We start from the raw sequence: 15,413 nt of genomic DNA on the forward strand, positions 1-15,413 counted from the left end.
CATTTCTCATTTTGCAATTTAAGGCTAACACGGTGTCGGGGTAGCGCACATGAAGAATTGCTAACCTTAATGCTCGTTATTGAAATATTAAATATCAAATATTAAAAAATATTAATAACAATTATTAAAAATTATTATAGATACTGTAATACGCATATGCATTATTTAGATTTTTTACAGTATGTATAATTTTAATAATTCTCATCAATTACTAAAATAACAATACTTTATTGAATATTAAAAAAAAAATAGTGTATAAAACAAACATAACGGGAAACTACACCTTGCATTTCAGCTAAAGAATGCAATACACATAGACTGTAGTTTGTATGGTCATGCAACCTATAAATAGTGGTCACTAATTAGCTTCATGGTTACAAACAAACAAGTGACTACAACCATAATAACCCTGTAGTTGATATACAACTAAACTATTGCTGGTTATTCTTATTTTGAATAAATGCCATCATGTGCTCATATCAACCAGGACTGACTAGTATAATTATATTTTTATATATCATTTGATATCTATACATTTGTGACATATCTTCTGCCTTCAAATATTAAACAATATAATATTCTAATATTTAATCTTTCCACATAAAATGTTAACAATTCTAAACTGAAAACAATCTATAATAGTTTATTGGGCCAAAGCTGTAAAGGGGACATAACTTTTCCTTTTGTAACAAAATAAGTAAGTGTGTCTGGGATCAGGTTTACAGATGCACAATTGTAGTAGGTTTATGTATGAAATAATATGCATAAAAAGTGTCTGTCATCGCTTTGCTAGCTGTAGTTTAAGAGCAGCAGGTGGTTGAATGGAAGGCAGAGAATCCACACTACATAGGGCAGAGAATGAGTGGGTGGTCAGTGCCTCCATATATAGCATCAACTAAGTAGGCCAGAAATAGTGCTTACAGTCTCAAGCAGGCAAGACTAGGGGACGCTTTCATCCTGCTTCCTTACGGTAGGAAACAATTATATATATATTTTGTTTCTTTACTTTTTTCTAAGGAAATATCAGTATTTTGGGGAATTAATAAAATATTGCACTATGCAGAATGTAGTTACTTCTATTGGAAAGTGGTAAGAATGGTCAGAAGCCAATAGGACAACATTTTTAACACAGGTGTTTCTCAGGGTCAGTGCAAAGTATCAGTAACAGGTCAAATATGGTTTTCACTGCATTAGAATAATTTAATAATTCAGTCAGAGATATCCTAAACCTCCTTCATTTGTATTATTGGTACTTCAAGACTGACACAGAAAGAAAACTTTTCTTTTTGTACAATAATGTAAAAGGCTAATGCTACAAATATTGTTGGGTTGTGCAAGTTACATAAAATACTCAGATTATAGACCTTTAATAAAATGTCTGTGAAGTGGGTAATTTCAATTAGCAATAATGTGTAGCCAGAGATCAAGAAAGTCTTTAATACAAATATATGATAATAATAATAATAATAATAATTCATCTAAAACTGATTATTTTAAAAGCTATATCTTTCACTTTCGTTTTTGTTTATTTCACCGGCATATCTGTACTTCATTATGTATTATACAATAGATATAATATCATTAAACATGTGTAAGTTCATTTTGCATGCAGCAGGCAGCATCCATTGAAATCTAAATTGCTGAACCCCTGTGTTAACGTGTCCGACTGTGTTTTTAAGTACATTCTTAGGAAAATCTCTGCAGTTATTTAAAAAAAAACATGTCTTTAATACTGTATATATTCAATCCCATAGAATGAATAAAGATAATGCCATGCCCCTTTAAATAAATCCATGCTCTCTTTAAACAATCTTAAGTATTTCTGAGAATTATATACTTTAATATTTCCTCTTATGAACTGAACCATATTGTACATTTTATAATTTGAATGATAAATTACCTCATGTACAAAAAGGACTCATCTTCAATTAAATGGCTAATAACAGCAGACTTTATTTAGGGCTAGATTACATGTGAGTCGCTATTTTAACGTGTGCCCATAAAGGGGTAAATTTCCCAGTTTACAGGCGCACATTAAATAACCAGCCATTACAAGTGGCTGTTTAATGTGACCGTGTGCTCGCGTTTTCACTTTGCGCTAAGCACAATTAACCAGAGGTCAGACCTCTGGTTAAAAATAAAAACTTACCCCAATTGCCCTCAAAATAAAGAGGACAGTACAGTACCATTATATAAAGATATGATCAATTTTATATTTAAATAAAATAACTGCACAAAGCAGTTATAAGGGGTTAAAGTGAGGGGATGTGGGATGTTAGAAAAAAATTGGCACCTAAAGTTCCATTACATAGTAGTCAATGGGGGACTGTGTTTTCACCATAATACATCTATATTTATATATTGCTGCACAAGTTGCCCCCCACACACAAACACCTCACGCAATGTGAGGAGTTTTTTGTGCGGCTGCCAGCATGAAAACGAGGCTCCTATTGGAGCCTATGGAAGCGCACTCCCGTGAGCACTTGGCTTCCAGCAATGTAAATTCCAGCTTGTGTTCGCATTGCGCCTTACTTGTAATATCAGTGCACATTTACGTGCCCTGGTATTGCCAAGTTAAGAGCAAATATTGAGCTTAGGTAAGCACAAATGTGCGCTTAACTTGTAATCTAGCCCTTAATTGGTAAAAACAATATTAAAAAAATATTTGTTGATTATATACTTGCCTTTTCGTTGACTAAATCTAATGCTGAAAAGACTATAATGTGTCTAAAATTCAAATGCAATAATTAAAACTAAATTAAAAAAAAGTGCAATAGTGAAGTTGCATTATTATAAGCAAGTTTTGATTGGTAGCACTTCATCAAAATAATAAATCAGAATACTATTTAAACAGGTTACTCTGTATAAACCCCTCTCCAGTTACAGGGTAAGAAGTTGCATCCCCGACAAGTTTGATTTTAACTGGCTTCCCATCGCGCCTCAGAAATGGTTATGCACAGTGAAGATCAAACTGTGCACTGCTTAAAAATAAGGCGTTCATGTGCACATACACCTTAGGGGAACAGTGGTTCCAGGCATGAGTGGCCCAATCCACTCGCCTATCTGCCGATCGGGAACTGAAACTCAAGGTGAAAAATTTGAAGACTCATAATCTTTATTATGTTAGTGTATCCATAGTCATCCTATAATGAGAGTACAATGAATGTACATTATTTACCAACATCCCAAATTTGCACATACTATACATGGATATAGCTCTGCACTTCTATACTAAGGGGTACATTTGTCAAGGCTGCAGGTGGACAAGTAAAGTCATAATAAGACATTCATGATTTAGACATAGCACAGAATTTTAAACAACTGTCTAATTTACTTCTATTATTTAATTTGCTTCCTTCTCTTGTTATCCTTTACTGAAAGGTTTATCTAGGAAAACCCAGAAGTAGCAAATAACCTAGGTTCTAGCTGCTGATTGGTGGCTGCATATATATATATTGATTGTCAGAAGTTCACCCATGTGTTCAGTTAGAAACCAGTAGTGCATTGCTACTCCTTCAACGAAGGATACCAAGAGAATTAATTAAAAATGATAATAGAAGTAAACTGGAACGTTCTTTAAAATTGTATGTTCTACCTAAATGATGATAGAAAAATGTTGGGTTTTTATATCCCTTTAAGTAGAGAACCTGTCTGCCTGCAGTTACTCATTGTGATGCAACACCACACATGAGTTAGTAGAGAGGATAAGGAGCAGAAATTGCTTCTTAAATTTGTGGCTATAGGTTCTCTGGTGCAAGCTGCACTACAGAGCCTCAGTAGCTGTGAATTCTCAATCAATTAAGCCATACATATATATATACCCATAGCTATATACATTGCTCTTTTATGTCCCTTTAATTCTGGCATCTTCATTTGATGATAAATGTGGATGTGAAATGCTGATCATTACAATTAGCAATGCAGATACAGTAGGTTAACATAGTAATGTGCTCAGTAATTACCTCTAACATTATCTATAGCAGTAACGTTCTTTGACCATAAATTATTACTCTTAAATGAATTAATAAATCTAAATGCAGTCTTCAAAATAGTAAGCTTTTTGCATTAAATATAATAATAATAAGCAATTGTCTATTTATCTATCATCCCATCTATCGTTCTTTCCATCTATTTATCTAATCAACAAAAAAATCATCAGAGAGTCAGTATACATTCCATTTGCATGCATTTAAGACCTCATATCTTTGAGCCCTTATAACAATTTTTTTTAATAACGTTTATTAGATAGTGTTATTTTGGGTGTAACTTTTAAAATATTAACTGTTTTGTCCTGCATAACAGTTAACCACAGCGCTAGACTCCCGTCTATCCTAACATGCATTCAAATTTATTGCACCCAAGCGTACGCGTTTACTTTCAACCTCTAAAATGTGTGCTACTTCCTGCATGCTCAAATAGCCACAATAAACCCCTTATCGCTTGCGCGCAACAGTGTCCACCACTTATATTCTCTAGCCCATAGTTAGCTAGGGTCAGGAATGCAAAAATTACATGTGTAAGTCATTCTTGCTTATCCAAAAAAAACAGAAACTTGCTAAAGGGATGAATTAACTTACTTTTCTTAATTATAATGATATACTATACCTATGCATGTCCATCTGTCCGTTAGTCCATCTGCCTATCTATCTATCTGATATCTATCTATCTATCTATCTATCTATCTATCTATCTATCTATCTATCTGATATCTATCTATCTATCTATCTGATATCTATCAATTTCTCCATCCATCCTTGATTTATATCTCTTCATAAAACAGAAAAAAACATTTGTTAATATTTATTTTGTATTCTACTTACTTGTTTTCTAATTGATTATCTTTATTGTGCACCACTGTAAATATTGCTTTGATATGAATGCTGTTCAAAAGGGCCATCCAACCTATCTCATGAATAAATACCGGATGTAGAACATATCATTATTTGCTCAACTTGTTTGCTCATAGAATTTTCACAGAGAGAGAAAGTGTAGCAGTTAATGGTAAATGTGTACCTGTCTTATTGTCCTTTTAAAATGTTAAATTGCCTAGGTGTCTGAAAATGCAAGGTGGTGTGAAACTGCCTTATATTGCCATGGAAATAGCACATAGTCAGACTGTTTGCTTCCTCTTCACTGGACATTAGAAGGTTCAAAAAGGGCAGAACCAATATTCTTTGAAGTTTACAGTGGAAAAACATCCTATATGTTAACATTAATAATCATTTTATTGTTGATTCATACCCCCCTAACATTTTCTCTACTTCAAACTCGTTTTCTGCTCAGTTATTCCATTCTTTGGGTCGATTTATTGATTAGGATAATTGGTGAGAATGAACTCACATCAGGTGCTGGGTTTACTTTGAAGGCTTCAGTCGTTCAAAAGTGTTTTTTTTTTTTTTTTTTTTTTAAGGCATTTGAAATTCCCATTAGGCTCATTAATAGTATCTGCGAGGAGTCACATTCTTGCACTGTCAATACACTAAGTAAAAACCAAGCAGAGAAAAAAAAAGGAAATGCACAATCTGCTGACCCTAATCTAATCAGTCATTATCTCACTAGATTTATTGAGGCCACAGTATGATCTGATGATATAGAATGTAGATGAAAGAGATTACAAAGAAAAATACTCACATACAATCAGATACAATTACTTGAAGGTTCAGCAGCACATTCTCTCTGAGAATTCTTCTCAAAGCAACCGTCTCTTCTGCCTAATCAGGAATCAAAAATAGATTGTGAGCTCTTTTAGGAAAATTTAGTTAAAAGGACCTTCTGATGCAAAAATTACATGCTCTGATTTAATTAGACAGTGTTATCTTTTTTATTACTGATCATAGCTAACTAGTGGCCAGATTAGAAGTGGAGTGCTAAATATTGATTGGGACCAAGCAATATTAGTACTCCACTTTGTAATAACAGCGCACGCTAATTTGCGCTGGTATTATAAGAAAATCGTAATGTGAACGCAAGCTTGCGTTTGCATTGCTAGGAAGCATTGCACTCACGAGAACGCACTTCCATAGGCTCCTATGGGAGCCTTGTTCTGATGCTGTCACAGACGGAGTGAAAGGGGTAAGTAGCGCAGCGATGGGCAGTATTTTTAAATTACATATATATTTACATTGTGGTCTATGGGAACACATAGTTCTCATAGACTGCAATGTAAAGGCACTTTTCAGTGCCACCAACTTTAGACCCCAAAAACTGCCTAGTACAGTTGTTTTTAATTTAAAAATAAAAGTTACTTTTTTTAATTAAAACTACAATGCCCCCTATTTTGAGGGCATTTGGGGCACTTTTAGAAAATTAACCAGTGATCTAATCTCTGGTTAATTTTTGGAGCGCTTGTAATGGTTGTTTATTTATCACTCTCCCGCAAATGGACTAATTTGCCCGTTTGCGGGAGCATGATTATTTAGCGCTACACTTGTAATCTAGCTCTTGTTGTTTAGTCCCCCCAAAGAGATTAAACACAAAGGTAACGTATCACCCTGGATCCCCAAGTATTGCAGCTCCCAAGCAGGAAACTGTGGTCATTGTTAAGGGGAAACTTAAAGGACCAGTCAACACAGTAGATTTGCATAATCAACAAATGCAAGATAACAAGACAATGCAATAGCACTTAGTCTGAACTTCAAATGAGTAGTAGATTTTTTTTCTGACAATTTTAAAAGTTATGTCTTTTTCCACTCTCCCTGTACCATGTGACAGCCATCAGCCATTCACAAATGCATACACGTACCATGTGACAGCCATCAGTCATTCACAAATGCTTAGACACTTATTCTTGCACATGCTCAGTAGGAGCTGGTGACTCAAAAAGTTTTAATATAAAAAGACTGTGCACATTTTGTTATTGGAAGTAAATTGGAAAGTTGTTTAAAATGGCATGCTCTATCTGAATAATGAAAGTTTATTTTTGATTGAGTGTCCCTTTAACACTAAATACATGTCACAAGTCAGTAATGCAAAAATGATGTGCCCTAACAGATCAGAGTGTCCCTTCAATGCAATTTTGATAACAGCAACATACAAGAGCAATAATGTAAACCTTTATCTAGGGTATAATACTTTATATGACACAATGTCCTACTTTCTATTGCATCAGAACTCATGGGCGAACGGCCTTGTGGCTTTTCAAATGTAATTGCATCATTCTATCTGAAAAATCCTTCAATAAACCACTTATCACAAGATTTCCAAATGCAAAAATTAAATGCTCATTTCTCATTGTATGGAGTTTGCTTAATGTTAAATGTTTATCTCACATGTTAACCCTAGTGTTTTTGAAAAGCTATTGAAACAAATAAAGGGGACTTTCATTTATGAAGTATAAGATACTTCATGTAGAAAGCTCCTTTATTTGTTTCAACTGATCACCGTTCTGAGCTACTAAGGAAACCCACGTCAGATCGCTGTTTTCCTTGAGAGGTGACTCTTCCCCTCTTAGCCAATAGCCGTGCGGTAAATCCGGCTTGGCACCCTTGGGAGCTGGATTTACCGCACGGCTATTTGCTAAGAGGTGAAAACGTCACCTCTTAGCAAAATATGTTTTTGCCGTGGGCTTTGTTAGCAGCTCAGAATGGCTATCGGTTGAAACAAATAAAGGAGCTTTCTAATGAAGATGTTCCAACATAGAAATATACCTTGGTCGATATGCCACCCAGTCAGATTGGACTTCATAAGAAAAATACATATATCAATATAACAGATAGGAGCGAAACATAACTCGCTATATATAAGGAGAGTTGTGAACTGCAAAAACCAATAGAACAGTAATAACAATAAAACACACTTTAACATTTATTTGTTTCAATAGTCACTTTCACTTTAATAAACAGGATATTTTTGTTCCATAAAAGAAGTTTAAAATATTTAAAAAAAATAAAAATCTGTAATACTGAAATGACTCAAAATGATATGAAATAAATAAGTGGAAAAACCTGTAAACATATTAAGCAACCATCATTAATATTGAATTAATTAGCTGCCATAGTTTGCATTTCATTTGGTAAAGGTCTGTGAAAATCCCATTAAAAAAGTTAAGATACAATACATTGCAAAATCCTGAGCAGGAGATGGCCAGTGATTGGCTTCTATTGCTACATGCATATGCTGCTCTTAATTGGCTCGTTGGTCATGTCCTGCTCAGAAGCTGTAACGTGTTGCAGATCCCAAGTGGAACTATCTGTTTAAACCTTGGCAAAAATGAAGGGAGCCATAATTTGCAGCCAAGAACATTTTTTTCTTTTAAAGGGATAGTAAAGTCCAAATTAAACTTTCATGATTCAGATAGGGCATGTAATTTTAAACAACTTTCTGCGGCCAAAGGGGTGCGTTAGCTACGCGTGCTTTTTTTCTCCCGCACCTTTTAAATACCGCTGGTATTTAGAGTTCACAGAAGGGCTGCGTTAGGCTCCAAAAAGGGAGCGTACAGGCATATTTACCGCCACTGCAACTCTAGATACCAGCGTTGCTTACGGACGTGGCCAGCTTCAAAAACGTGCTCGTGCACGATTCCCCCATAGGAAACAATGGGGCTGTTTGAGCTGAAAAAAAAACTAACACCTGCAAAAAAGCAGCGTTCAGCTCCTAACGCAGCTACATTGTTTCCTATAGGGAAACACTTCCTAAGTCTGCACCTAACACTCTAACATATACCCCGAGTCTAAACACCCCTAACCTTACACTTATTAACCCCTAATCTGCCACCCCCGCTATCGCTGACCCCTGCATATTATTATTAACCCCTAATCTGCCGCTCCGTACACCGCCGCAAGCTACATTATAGCTATGTACCCCTAATCTGCTGCCCCTAACACCGCCGACCCCTATATTATATTTATTAACCCCTAGTATGCCGCACCCAACGTCGCCGCTACCTACCTACACTTATTAACCCTAATCTGCCGACCGGACCGCGCCGCTATAATAATAAAGTTATTAACCCCTAATCCGCCTCACTCCCGCCTCAATAACCCTATAATAAATAGTATTAACCCCTAATCTGCCCTCCCTAACTTCGCTGACACCTAACTTCAAGTATTAACCCCTAATCTGCCGATCGGAGCTCACCGCTACTCTAATAAATTTTTTAACCCCTAAAGCTAATTCTAACCCTAACCCTAACACCCCCTAAGTTAAATATAATTTTATTCTAACTAAATAAATTAACTCTTATTAAATAAATTATTCCTATTTAAATCTAAATACTTATAAATAATAATTATATTGTAGCTATTTTAGGATTAATATTTATTTTACAGGCAACTTTGTATTTATTTTAACCAGGTACAAAAGCTATTAAATAGTTAATAACTATTTAATAGTTACCTAGTTAAAATAATTACAAAATTACCTGTAAAATAAATCCTAACCTAAGTTACAATTAAACCTAACACTACACTATCAATAAATAAATTAAATAAACTACCTACAATTATCTACAATTAAACCTAACACTACACTATCAATAAATTAATTAAATACAATACCTACAAATAAATACAATGAAATAAACTAACTAAGGTACAAAAAATAAAAAAGAACTAAGTTACAAAAAATAAAAAAATATTTACAAACATATTAGAAAAATATTACAACAATTTTAAACTAATTACACCTACTCTAAGCCTCCTAATAAAATAACAAAGACCCCCAAAATAAAAAATGCCCTACCCTATTCTAAAATTAAAATAGAAAAGCTCTTTTACCTTACCAGCCCTGAAAAGGGCCCTTTGCGGGGCATGCCCCAAAGAATTCAGCTCTTTTGCCTGTAAAAAAAAAACATAAAATACCCCCCCCCCAACATTACAACCCACCACCCATATACCCCTAATCTAACCCAAACCCCCCTTAAATAAACCTAACACTAAGCCCCTGAAGATCTCCCTACCTTTTCTTCACCACACCGGGTCCCGATCTGTCCAGAAGAGCCTCCGATGTCTTGATCCAAGCCCAAGCGGGGGGCTGAAGAGTAACGTCCATCCTCGGGCTGAAGTCTTGATCCAAGCGGGCGCTGAAGAAGTCCATCATCGGGATGAAGTCTTCTATGAAGCAGCATCTTCAATCTTCTTTCTTCCGGAGCCATCATCTTCCAGCCGACGCGGAACATCCTCTTCTACCGACGCCTACTCGCCGAATGACGGTTCCTTTAAATGACGTCATCCAAGATGGCGTCCGTCGAATTCCGATTGGCTGATAGGATTCAGCCAATCGGAATTAAGGTAGGAAAATTCTGATCAGCCAATAGAATGCGAGCTCAATCTGATTGGCTGATCGGATCAGCCAATCGGATTGAACTTGATTCTGATTGGCTGATTCCATCAGCCAATCAGAATTTTCCTACCTTAATTCCGATTGGCTGATAGAATCCTATCAGCCAATCGGAATTCGACGGACGCCATCTTGGATGACGTCATTTAAAGGAACCGTCATTCGGCGAGTAGGCATCGGTAGAAGAGGATGTTCCGCGTCGGCTGGAAGATGATGGCTCCGGAAGAAAGAAGATTGAAGATGCTGCTTCATAGTAGACTTCATCCCGATGATGGACTTCTTCAGCAACCGATTGGATCAAGACTTCAGCCCGATGATGGATTTCTTCAGCCGCCGCTTGGATTCAGACTTCAGCCCGAGGATGGACGTCACTCTTCAGCCCCCCGCTTGGGCTTGGATCAAGACATCGGAGGCTCTTCTGGACAGATCGGGACCCGGTGTGGTGAAGACAAGGTAGGGAGATCTTCTGGGGCTTAGTGTTAGGTTTATTTAAGGGGGGTTTGGGTTAGATTAGGGGTATGTGGGTGGTGGGTTGTAATGTTGGGGGGGGGTATTGTATGTTTTTTTTTTACAGGCAAAAGAGCTGAATTCTTTGGGGCATGCCCCGCAAAGGGCCCTTTTCAGGGCTGGTAAGGTAAAAGAGCTTTTCTATTTTAATTTTAGAATAGGGTAGGGCATTTTTTTATTTTGGGGGTCTTTGTTATTTTATTAGGGGGCTTAGAGTAGGTGTAATTAGTTTAAAATTGTTGTAATATTTTTCTAATGTTTGTAAATATTTTTTTATTTTTTGTAACTTAGTTCTTTTTTATTTTTTATACTTTAGTTAGTTTATTTCATTGTATTTATTTGCAGGTATTGTATTTAATTAATTTATTGATAGTGTAGTGTTAGGTTTAATTGTAGATAATTGTAGGTAGTTTATTTAATTTATTTATTGATAGTGTAGTGTTAGGTTTAATTGTAATTTAGGTTAGGATTTATTTTACAGGTAATTTTGTAATTATTTTAACTAGGTAACTATTAAATAGTTATTAACTATTTAATAGCTATTGTACCTGGTTAAAATAAATACAAAGTTGCCTGTAAAATAAATATTAATCCTAAAATAGCTACAATATAATTATTATTTATATTGTAGCTATATTAGGGATTATTTTACAGGTAAGTATTTAGATTTAAATAGGAATAATTTATTTAATAAGAGTTAATTTATTTCGTTAGAATAAAATTATATTTAACTTAGGGGGTGTTAGGGTTAGGGTTAGAATTAGCTTTAGGGGTTAAAAAATTTATTAGAGTAGCGGTGAGCTCCGATCGGCAGATTAGGGGTTAATACTCGAAGTTAGGTGTCGACGATGTTAGGGAGGGCAGATTAGGGGTTAATACTATTTATTATAGGGTTATTGAGACGGGAGTGAGGCGGATTAGGGGTTAATAACTTTATTATAATAGCGGCGCGGTCCGGTCGGCAGATTAGGGGTTAATAAGTGTAGGTAGCTAGCGGCAACGTTGGGGGCAGCATATTAGGGGTTAATAAATATAATATAGGGGTCGGCGGTGTTAGGGGCAGCAGATTAGGGGTTCATAGGGATAACGTAGGTGGCAGCGGTGTGCGGTCGGCAGATTAGGGGTTAAAAAATGTAATAGAGTGGCGGCGATGTGGGGGGACCTCGGTTTAGGGGTGCATAGGTAGTTTATGGGTGTTAGTGTACTTTAGAGCACAGTAGTTAAGAGCTTTATAAACCGGCGTTAGCCCAGAAAGCTCTTAACTACTGACTTTTTTCTGCGGCTGGAGTTTTGTAGTTAGATTTCTAACGCTCACTTCAGCCACGACTCTAAATACCGGCGTTAGAAAGATCCCATTGAAAAGATAGGATACGCAAATGGCGTAGGGGGATCTGCGGTATGGAAAAGTCGCGGCTGCAAAGTGAGCGTTAGACCCTTTCCTGACTGACTCCAAATATCAGAGGGCGGTTAAAACAAGCGTTAGAAGCCTCTAACGCTGGTTTTGACGGCTACCGCCCAACTCTAAATCTAGCCGTAATTTTCTTTTATCATAAAATGTGCTTTGTTCTCTTGGTATTCTTTGTTGAAAGTTAAACCTGTGTAGGCTCATATGCTAATTTCTAAGACCTTGAAGGACACCTCTTTATCTGAATGCATTTGACAGTCTTTCACAGCTAGAGGGCGTTAGTTCATGTGTTTCATATAAATAACATTGTGCTCATACACGTAAATTGCCTTAAATGCAAGTTTGTAGAGGCTTAGATAAAAGGCAATTAGAGAGGTAAAAAGTTTATTTCTTTATCAGTGTTGGTTATGCAAAAATGGGGAATGGTAACTAAAGGGATTATCTATCTTTTTAAACAATAACATTTTTGGTGTTTACTATCCCTTTAAATGACTATTGGTGCAGACCCTTTTTAAACTTTATTTAATATTTGAAAGTATCCTCAGATCAGGGTGCTTGAAAAGCACATATTAGCTGTAGAAAACAGCACCAAATGTGGTTTATTTACGTAAAGTTTCGGGATAGGGGTGCACAACCCCAAAACATAATGTATATAAACCACGTTTGGCAAAATCCAGAGAGTGCTGTTTTATACAGATTATATATATATATATATATATATATATATATATATATATATATATATATATATATATATATATATATATATATATATATTATTATTATTATTATTATTATTATTATTATTCATAAAACAAACGGTTATGTCCCTTTATGTGAGAACTCTCTAAAATAAAATGACAGAAAAATGATACAAATGTGTCTTTTATTATGAAAATCCTGTCTTTACAACATCTAAAAGATCTAAAAAAAAACAACAACAAAAAACAAACAGAAGTGACCTCTAGGTCATTTACTGTGAGCTGTTCACACTAACACAGCAATGATCTATAGAACAGTGAATTTCATCTGTCTGCTACAAGGTGACATTGATAGGAGGAACTAAATCATCAACCATATACTTCTGTCCAATAATGACCTTTAAACAGAAGTGCAATATTGCCAGATCATTTGTAGCTGCTAGAAGGTCATTATGTAATACTTTATGTAGATCTCATAATGTACACAAACTCTTCAACTGAACTTCTTCCCGCACAGAATTTTTCCAATGCAGAAAGGAAACCTGGGTGCACTCATAAATAACAACACTCAAAATATTGTATCTTTTAAAATCTATCTTTTCTACTCCTGTATTTATTAAAGCAAATGTATCCTAAATATAATCATTTGCAGCATAACATGATGTTTAAGTTGCAATTGCTACACTTAAAATTGTAAACCTGGAGGGTTATTATTGAAATAGCATAATCAAAATGTTAAAGGGACATAAACTCCCAAAATTTTTCTATCATGAATCAGATAGACAATACAATTGGAAACAACTTTCCAATTTACTTCTATTATCAAATGTTCTTCGTTCTCCTAGTATCATTTGTGGAAAAGCAGGGAAGTACGCTCAGGAGCGTGCACGTGTATGCAGCACTACATGACAGCAGTATTGAAAAAATATAATACATTGGCAAGAGCACTAGATGAAAGAACTGTTTTGTCTATGCTCCAGACATTTACACACTACTTACCTAAGTTTCTCTTCAACAAAAAATAACATGAGCACAAACACTGTGGGGGACTTTAAAAATGCATGGGACAAGCATAAGGCTATCCTACGAACTAGATAAGTTTATACTGTTAGGTAAGGTCGGGCAGACTTGCTGGGCCTATGGCTCTTATCTGCCGTCAATAGCTATGTTTCTATGTTTCTATGTTTCTATGAGAACAAAACAAATGTGATAATGGAAGTAATTTGGAAACATTTTTAAAATCATATGATCATGTCCAAGACCAAACTACTTCTAATTCCCACCTCTATTTCTACTCCAGTTTCTAATTTTTCTATCACTGTTGGCGGCACCACTATCTCCCCATCACCCCAAGTCCGCTGCCTTGGAGTCACACTTAACTCAAATCTGTCCTTCATTCCCCACATCCAATTACTCTCTTCATCCTGCCGCAACCACCTACGCAATATCTCCAAAATGTGTCTGTTTCTGAGTGCTGAAACTACTAAACAGCTAATCCACTCCCTGGTAATTTCCCGACTTGACTACTGTAATAACCTACTAACTGGCCTCCCTCTCTCCTGCCTCTCTCCCCTTCAATCCATCCTAAATGCATCTGCCAGGCTAATCTGCCTCTGCCAACTCCCTGTATCTGCTGCACCTCTCTGTGAGTCCCTTCACTGGCTCCCCATTCACAGCAGAGTTAATTCTAAATTCTCACCCTGACCTACAAAGCCCTCACCAATTCTGCCCCACCCCACCTGTCCTTACTCATCAACAAATATACTCCAACCCGCGCCTCTAAGATCCAACAATGACCTGCTACTTTCGTCCTCTACCATCACCTCCTCTCATACTAGACTACAGGACTTCTTTTGTGCGGCACCAACCATCTGGAACGCACTTCCTCGAGCTGTCAGACTTTTCCCTAACCTCTCCTCCTTTAAATGTTCCCTAAAGACCTTTTGTTCAGGGTAAATTTCACTTACCTAAAAGTTGCCCTCATCTATCTCCTCACTAATATCATTCTCACCTCTGCAGTCCCCAACTCCTTTTTCCCATCCTCCTACCCATCTAGATTGTAAGTTCCCACAGGAATAGGACACTCAATTCCCCCTGTATTTGTCTGTAAAATGTTGTCTTTTATTGTATTGTTTCTCCGTTGTACTTTTTTGTACCCTTGGACAGCGCTGCGGAACCTGTTGGTGCTTTATAAATAATAATAAAATAATAATAATCTATCTAAATATGAAAAACAAATGTTGGGTTTCATGTCCCTTTACATATATCATTATGATGATCATCTGTTATAGTGTTGGCATTAAAGGGCCATAATACCCAAATGTTTAAACACTTGAAAGTGATGCAGCATAACTGTAAAAAGCTGATTAGAAAATATCACCTGAACATCTCTATGTAAAAAAGAAAGATATTGTACCTAAAAAGTTCCTCAGTAGCCACCTCCCAATGTAAAGGATTTCTAAGCAGCATTTTAGTATTATGTCCCGGGACATCTGAAGGGATGAGCATCGTGCACTCTCATATTA

General features: G+C 36.1%; 1 protein-coding gene across 2 annotated transcripts in view; it reads left to right on the forward strand.

Moving 5' to 3' along the window:
• The first annotated feature begins 858 nt into the window (after positions 1-858).
• SGCD (sarcoglycan delta) overlaps positions 859-15,413 on the forward strand; it is a 1,642,153-nt gene continuing 1,627,598 nt past the window's right edge. Inside the window, exon 1 of one of the 2 annotated variants that reach the window (XM_053718718.1) lies at positions 859-970. The gene's annotated coding sequence lies outside the window, so the exon portion shown is untranslated. The remainder of the gene's footprint in view (positions 971-15,413) is intronic. The other variant, XM_053718720.1, reaches the window with a different exon arrangement.

This window comes from Bombina bombina, chromosome 6 (assembly GCF_027579735.1).
Source record: "Bombina bombina isolate aBomBom1 chromosome 6, aBomBom1.pri, whole genome shotgun sequence".
NCBI lineage: Eukaryota > Metazoa > Chordata > Amphibia > Anura > Bombinatoridae > Bombina > Bombina bombina.